The 7,441-nt window shown below is 47.1% G+C and overlaps 1 protein-coding gene across 4 annotated transcripts in view; it reads left to right on the top strand.

Moving 5' to 3' along the window:
- Nucleotides 1-6,935: 6,935 nt before the first annotated feature.
- Tmtc4 (transmembrane O-mannosyltransferase targeting cadherins 4) overlaps nucleotides 6,936-7,441 on the top strand; it is a 57,701-nt gene continuing 57,195 nt past the window's right edge. For 2 of the 4 annotated variants that reach the window (XM_060391660.1, XM_060391658.1), the window contains exon 1: nucleotides 6,936-6,960. The gene's annotated coding sequence lies outside the window, so the exon portion shown is untranslated. Of the gene's footprint in view, nucleotides 6,961-7,239; nucleotides 7,394-7,441 lie in introns of those variants that run through there. The other 2 variants (XM_021644402.2, XM_021644394.2) reach the window with 1 other exon arrangement.

Below are 7,441 nucleotides of genomic sequence, written 5' to 3'. Positions count from 1 at the left end.
AGATCTGTAACAGAAGCTTTTCTTTCTCTCCTAAGATCTCTGGACCAGAGCTATCACTCTTCTTGTTCGTCTCCTGTATGTCTCATGGGATCTAACTGACAACTTGTCTGTGTCCCCAGGTTTCCTCCTCCTTCTCTATTCTTTGTCTTCTACCCTTCAGTTAAAAAGGGTAGTACCCTTCTGTTACTTCCCTGAGGGTGTGAACTCTTTCATCTGGGAAACCCAAGTGTCCAGCAGAGCAACTCAAATATCTGGCTTTCAGCACATTTTTGTAAAAGGAATAAAAGGGTCTGCACATAAATCATTAGTCTTCTATGTCAGTAAATTTCATTTCATATTGATAAGAGCATAGCTATTTCTGAATGTGAAAACAAGAATTTTAAGTTTAAAAATTTAAAATAAAGGTGAGTCATTAAACAGTACACCTGCTTTGTATATAGAAGAGGTGCAATTTGTTACAAATGGAGAGTAAATTGCAGTTTATTCATAGGAAAAGATGGTTGTGCCTATTACAGTTCACTGAATGGAGAGGTTGGTGCAAAAAAAAATGCTGTTTTTCAAATGAGGTGAAGGAAAAGAATGTCTGAGAACCTGAAGTTCCAAGCTGTGCCACCCCAGGGTTCAATTCCATGATTACCAGGCTTTGAGAAGATCTCACCTGCTGATCAGTACTTTTCCTGCCTGCTTGTCAGGGGTCCTCAGTCCCGCTTGCCTTGACACCTCATCATTCCTCTGTCACGGCATTGGTAGGGGTGTGCTCTGCTCCTCAGAGAGGTCAACAGCTGAACTGTATAAGAAATGGAGGTGCTTTGCTGCAGAAGTGTGGTCAAGAAGTGTCACAGACCAAGCAAACTAGACACCAGTGCTTCTCTCTCTCTCTCTCTCTCTCTCTCTCTCTCTCACACACACACACACACACACACAGCAAAGTAGGTACTGGGGCATTATTCTACGGTGGAATAAAGACCCCTAGGCACCGCTCTGTCCAAATACACCCCTCTGGAGTTCTCATCTCTGTGGAACCTGGCTTTTTCTCCAATGAACTCCACACCCTTTCATCTGACTGTTAGTGTCTGGAAAAAGCATGTTGAGGAATCAGCTTCTCCAAGGAGCCCTCCCTAACCCATATCCTTGGATTTCTTAGGTGACGAAGGCCATTGGCTTCTGGCCTCTAACTCACCCCCAGATGCTGCTGCACAGCACACGTCCACCGACTGTGTCCACCTCTTACAGGAGCTGCTGTGCTCCAACGGTGTGCAAAGCCTTCGGGCCAGAAGCACTGTGCTCTGCCTATCTCCACATCAGTCTTTTTTTTTTTTTTCAATGCAGTTTATTCAGGAACATTGAACAATCCTCGGACCCCGGGGAAAGCCAGCCCACAGCTTACATAGCCTCTGGGTAGCCAACCCAGGCGTGCCACGGGGGCAATGCAGATAGGTCCACATACATGGAAGCAAGCCAGATCCTCGGCCTTAGCCAAATGTGGAGTTGTTCGTGACAGAGAGCACTCACCATCGGGAAGGTGGAAGGCGGACAAACCCACTAAAACCTGTGCATCTAAAGAAACTAAGCAAGAGAGAGGACCCTAACTAAAACGTCCAAACCCCATCCAGAAAGGCAAAGAGGATGGACATCAGAAGAAGAAGAAAACAGGAAACAACCTAGGAACCTACCACAGAGGGCCTCTGAAAGCCTCTGCCCTTCAGACTATCAAAGCAGATGCTGAGCCTGATGGGCAACTGTTGGGCAGAGTGAACGGAATTTTAGGTAAGAACTGGGAAATAGTAAGAGCTGGAGAGGACAGGGTCTCCACAAGGAGAGCAACAGAACAAGAAAATTTGAACATAGGGAACTTCCCAGAGACTCATACTCCAACCAAGGACTATTCATGGAGATAACCACATCAGTCTTTTAAGTGTGTGTCTGTGTGGGAGAGAGAGCCAGAGGTCCTTGTTGGGTGACTCCCTCAGTCTCTCTCCACTGCGGTTTTTGAAACATGCTCCAATGCTCCCGCTGAACCTGGAGCTTGCTCTTTTGACTACACTGGTTGACTAGCAAGCACCAGGAATCTTGTGTCCCCTTTCCTGGTTAGGCCACCACCCTTTCCCTAGCCCATCTTGATACTATAGTGTCTGTGGGTCTTAGACAAGGGGTTTAGGGATTTCAGCTTCAGTCTCCTCGCCTGTGAGAGGCCTCGCAATGGTAGCTGCATCTTTCTGAGGACTTACCAAATGAGTCGTGTGAAGTATACAGTGAGAGCTACATCACCTTCAGAGAAATTACTGTCTTTATCACTCAGCTCCACTCCTTCCCTTCTTAATGGACTTTTAGTTTGTGACTCTATTTCTTATTAATACCTCCAACTCATTGCCATTTGTTTTTTAGTGAGAATGGCAGGCTCCTGTTTTCTAGGGTTCTAGTTTGCTGCTCTGTGGTAAAATACTAACCAAAAGAACTTAAGATGTTGTAACCTGTTTAACCTGCTTAAACTCTACAGCCCGTGTTTTGAGACCTATTTTAGTTTTTAGCATAACTTTGGCTCCTGTTAACACCTGCTGTAGCTTTTACCTTATCAGAAGACATTTTGCCTCTAAGTCCTCATTTTGATTGTATTTCTATGGTTTAATTTCTCAAACTTTGTAGACTTTGTTACCTAGACACTCAATGAAGTTTCCAACTGCAGAACCAATCAAAGGTCAGTTAGAAACACACTGTTTAGCTAGTCAAAATGATGTAATGTAGCTTCCTATACCTGGATACCTGGTTGTTAGCTGTTTGTGGTTTGTTTCTTTCACCTGGTTACAGTTTTGTTACCTGGTTATAAACAAACAAACAAACAAACAAACCAAAACAAAACCTGCCTTAGGATGACATACTCTGGCTCCCAAGTGGCTCCTGTGGCCAGACTGTGGCCCTGACTGGTCAGTTTTTGTTCAGCGTTCAATAAACTTCCATTAGTCTTAGTCTGGGGTCTGAGTGGTCAGTGTGCAGCTATTCCTGAACCGATGACAAAGTGAGAAAAGTGTTTCTTTGGGCTTATAGTTTGCAGACTGTCTTACTCTTTTACTGCTGTGAACAGACACTTTGATGTAAAAGGAACTTTTTTCACCTGATGTAATTGTCCTTTCAGGGATTACTGCCTCCATCTGCTAACCTAGGCCTAGTCCTGGAAGCTTCTAGCCTCAGTACAATCTAACCTAGGCCTAGAATGTTTTCAGCCTCTGAGACTTACTGCTGAATAAGCTCACCCTTTCTTGTCCTTACTGAGCTCTGTGCTAGCTGGTTCAACTCAGCTGTTCTGGCGCAAACTCCTCTCCCAAATGACTGATTCAACCTGGCTTCTTTACACTTCTCACTGAATTGCTCTGCTTGGCCTCAAACTAACTCTAGCAATCTGTTCTCATTTTCTGGCTCCTTCTCATTCACTGGCTCATTCTATCTTTCCCTATGTCCAGCTTGTTCTCTCTTCAACCTGTCTCTGTACAACTTATTTCATCTCATTCCGTATAGGTTTTGATGGTTAAACTCTGTAAATGTAATTTGATCAACTCTTTCTCCAGGGAAAACTTCGGGGACCATCTACTGGATATAAAGACTAATTCGTTATTATAACATTCCAGATCCTTGTCCACCATGAAGCCCCTCAGCTGTGGCAGGCTCAGAGGATGGCACAGCTGAGGTCCCAGGAGGTCCTTCAGAGCAAAGCTAGCAGCTACTCAGTCTCAAGTCCTTTTGCCTCGGGTATCCATCCACACAGAGGCTAGAGCCTGCTGTCTCTGGAGCATGACAGTGTGGTGCTAGAGACCATTCCCAACCTTCCAACTTTCTGATTGACTGAGTAAATAAAACGGAATGAGCTAATGGTGAGACAAAACTATATTATACAAATGCAGGTGGGGAGGAAAAGCACCTACAGAGAGAAAGGAGAGAAGAGGAGGAGGAGGAGGAGGAGAGCACGCGAGGGGAGGGAGTGAAGGGGCAGAGAGGAAAGGGCAAGGGCAAAGGGCAAAAGGGCAAGAGAAACCAAACTGTCTGGATTGTACAGGGAAGGGCCTCTAGGAGAAGGGAAGCCTCACCCCAAGGTAGGGCAGGTAGCCACGCCCTGCAGCAAGTAGAGAGAGACCTAACCTATGGTTCAACACTGGGGTAGTTTTGTGCTAGCTGGCTTGGGGCTATTTGACCAGCATGCCAATTAACCACTTTGGGGGTAGTTCATTAGCATATTAAGGCCAGTCCTGGGCTTGGCTTGTATTTGAGCTGCCAGATGGCCCAGCTCCGATACCTGGTGGCCAATTTTTATCTCACAGGTGTTTCATTATTCCAAGGCACACAAAATGGTTACTAATTTACCCAAATGTTTTGTTTGTTTGTTTTTTAACTTCTATTTCTAACAACTAGTCGGTTGCAGTAGGCCAACAAAGGTAGAGACACAGTAATCAGGACCTGGACAATTTGTTAGACCCACACTGGTCCAGCAACTGCCTCAACAAGCCATACCTGCCTGCTAGCAGACTGGCCTCTGGAAGTCAAAATGCTCCCATTCAGGCTTGTCCTCTGTGCTTAACCATGGAGGCTCAACCAGCACAAGTGCCACAGATACTTCCAGCCTTCCAGCTCCGAGGCCTGGCAGAGGACAAGTGGCTCCTAGGCTCTGCGACCTCCACCAGCCCCACCCAGCCTAGGGTAACACTGAAGGTCTCTTTTAAGTTCACACTTGGGACTCACGGGCATATTGCCAACTTCTATCTTGGGAGACTTCAGGTGCTTTCTCAGTCCTCTTGATACGCAGGACACCAGGCCTTAATTCTCACTCCTAGAGAAGCTACTGTCAGATCTAGACGCAGTCTACTTTGTTACCAGACTCAAAACGCAGGTCTCAGGTGTAACGTTTTACCATTCCTTTTGTTAGGATTGTGTAACAAAGTTACAAGGCAGGTTCACAAATCACAACACAGGACTGGTTCCACGTGGGAGGTTTATTAAGGGAATGGAGGAAGGGTACAGAAACTGTCTCTGGGCAGGGCTGGAGAGAGATTGGAGGTGGTGCGAGTTCTCTTATAAGCTGACCCAGAGCATGTGCAGGTGGGTTCAGGTGATCCATAGGTGGCTTCACAGATGCCTGATGTCCGGTTTGTCAGGTCCCTCGGGCTGGCCGTAGAGATGCCTGCTTACGGATCCCAACACCTTTAGCTAAAGGACAATAGATCTTCACAGCAATCTCACCTATGTCTCATGGTAAATAATTACATACAAAGGCCAAAAGATACAAAAATTTAAGTTATGAAGCTTCTAAGAAAATGTTTGAGGGTCTAGGAAAATGTTTCAAGGTTGGTAAATGCAAGTTATGAATGTTTGAGAGCTAAGAAAGTGTTTTAAGATTGGTAAATGCAAGTTATAAATGTTTAAGTGTCTAAGAAGATGTTTTAAGATTGATAGATGCAAGTTATAAAGGTTGGAAGGTCTGAGTTAATTTAAGGTATCCTAAATAAATAAAAATACTTCAAATTTCTTCTTCTTGCTGTGCTACTGTTGTATTAACTGCCCAGAGCACTGACATTTATCACTAGAGCTCTAATTTATAAATCTAACTCTAATAAAAAAAAATCCCACTATGTGGCCCATTGTCGTGGTTCTAAGCTCAAGATTTTAAATTTCCTTTGGTTTATCTTTTAAGTACAGACTTAAAAAAATTTTTAAAGACTCCCTTCCATAATCTGTATCATACTAAAAGTTAAGATCAAATGAGCTTTTGCCCCTTCTACTTCACAAAAGGCTTCTGCCTTTCCAGAGCTCACCTTAAGGAGTGTTTATGCTATTAAGACAGAAGTATATGTCTACTGCCTTTTCTACTATATTTCACTACAGATTACAATGGTGATGCTAACACAGCTAAAGTTTTATCTCCTTTGTAAAACTAAACCATGTCTGTCTGTGTGTCTTTCTCCTTCCCTCCCTCTCTCTTCATCTCCATCCAATAAATATCTTTCACATTCACGCCTTTAAATCTATACCAACAGCCAGGACTGAGGCAGACTTTGGGATAGACGGTGGAGCCCTGTGCAGCAGGAAAGCAGAGAAAGCGTGTTGGATGTTGTGCCACTTGAAATGTGGAGATATATACAAGGGGGAAACTAAATAAGGAACTAGATAAACGGATTTGAACTCAGACAGCAAGAAACAAAGGTGTAAATCTGAAAATATTGATTGGAGTGTTGACAGCAATTAAAACACAGGAAATTCTGTGAAGAGAAAAGGATGAGACCTTTAAAACTCTTAGAGACAATCCAGGGCAGGCAAGCCAGCCAGCGCTCTGGGTTAAAACAGGAGCGTGGACAGGCAGTAGGCCTAGAGAAGACAAGTTAAGAAGGAAGAAGAAATTTTGAGATGAGGTAGTATGGGAAGCAAAATGTCCTCTGGCCTCCGTTAGTGCAGAAGACAATGGCAGATGTGAACGCAGTTTCACTGAATGGAAGCCAAGTGAATGAAGCTGGAGACAGCTAGGGGTGGGGACCGGGTGGAGGAGACAGCATTCTACTTCAGTGATGAAGGGCGGGTACACACAGCAGAGGAAAGCTTGGAAGTGACTTGATGCTGAGAGGACGCTGCGGACTCCACTCCTGAGGAGACAGATCAGAGAAGGAGGCTTTCAGGAGGGTCGAAAGGAGGGCGTCAGAGGTCACTGAGGTTTGAGTTCTGCACGTTTGGCCGTGGAAAGTACAAAGGTTCTCTCTTGAAGGTGGCAGCAAAAATAAACACTGAGAATGGAAAGTGAGTGGGTGGCCTTCCCATCAGGAGAGAAGTGTAGCATCTAGGGGTCGTGACTGGGGCCTGAAAGCATACTGGACGGCTCTGTTCCGAAGAGGACCAGCAGTCCTGAGGCTGCAGGGCCTTGGGAGGAAGAACTCATTTCCCCTTTCAAGAGGAAGAAAGTGGGGACGCAGCTTCAGTAACTCCAAGACGGTAAGAAGCGTGGGAGCTGGGGTTTTCCGCAGGGACCCAAGCGCCCTCGGCGGAGCGCGCGAGACAAGCCGGCGGCAGGCTCAGAACGCGCGGGATCCCAGGGGAGCCAGGCCTCCGCGGCGCGCCCAGGCGGCGCTTCCTGCGCCCTAGCCAAGCCCGTCTGGCCCTGCGCCTCCTCCGCTGCCGAGCGCCCTGTGCCGACGTCACCCTACCTGCACCAATGAGCTGACGGGGAGCCCGTGAGTGACGGAAAGGGAAGCCGATAGTCGCGCGGCGGGGGGCGGGACCAAGCGGGAGCGGGCGGCCGCGAGTGGGACGCGGCGCGGCGGGGGGCGGGGCGCGGCGGCCCCTCCCCCGGCGGCGGCGGGTCCCGGAGCCGCCGGAGTTTGAGCACGCGGGAGGGAGATGCGGTCGCGGCTCGGGCTCCTTGCAGGTAACGCGCGGGGCGGCCCGCCGAGGGCTGAGCGCTGCCGCGGGGCGC

Source organism: Meriones unguiculatus, chromosome 9 (assembly GCF_030254825.1).
Source record: "Meriones unguiculatus strain TT.TT164.6M chromosome 9, Bangor_MerUng_6.1, whole genome shotgun sequence".
Lineage (NCBI taxonomy): Eukaryota > Metazoa > Chordata > Mammalia > Rodentia > Muridae > Meriones > Meriones unguiculatus.
Note: the sequence above shows the minus strand (reverse complement) of the source record. Positions and strands in the feature narration are given on the sequence as shown.